Source organism: Trypanosoma theileri (genome assembly GCF_002087225.1).
Source record: "Trypanosoma theileri isolate Edinburgh chromosome Unknown TM35_Tth_49_V1, whole genome shotgun sequence".
In the NCBI taxonomy this organism is placed as follows: Eukaryota; Euglenozoa; class Kinetoplastea; order Trypanosomatida; family Trypanosomatidae; genus Trypanosoma; species Trypanosoma theileri.
In genome coordinates this window covers 140,508-140,831 of record NW_021639891.1, presented here as the reverse complement: position 1 = coordinate 140,831, position 324 = coordinate 140,508, and positions in this window count along the sequence as shown.

Here is a 324-nt window from a genome sequence, read left to right as displayed (position 1 = left end):
TTCGCTGGGCCTAAAAAGCGCAAGAAAAAACAAAGAGGGAAACAGAAAATATTTTTATTAGTTTTCCCCTTGTTTCAAGAGAGATCCCCCTTGGGAAGCGGAAAGTGGCAGAACAGTTTGCAACACTTTCCCACCATGCAGAGGGAGAATATCTGTCGTATTTTGATAATTTCGCCTCCCATCAAAGTGGCAAATTTACCATTTAGGCAGAGCAGTAAAACAAAAAAAAAAAAGAAGCACCTAGTACTTTCCCGTTGTGTTTTTTTTTTTGCCCCCCATTGCATTTTAATCAAAAACTAGAAAAGAGTCTCAAATACCAATTCA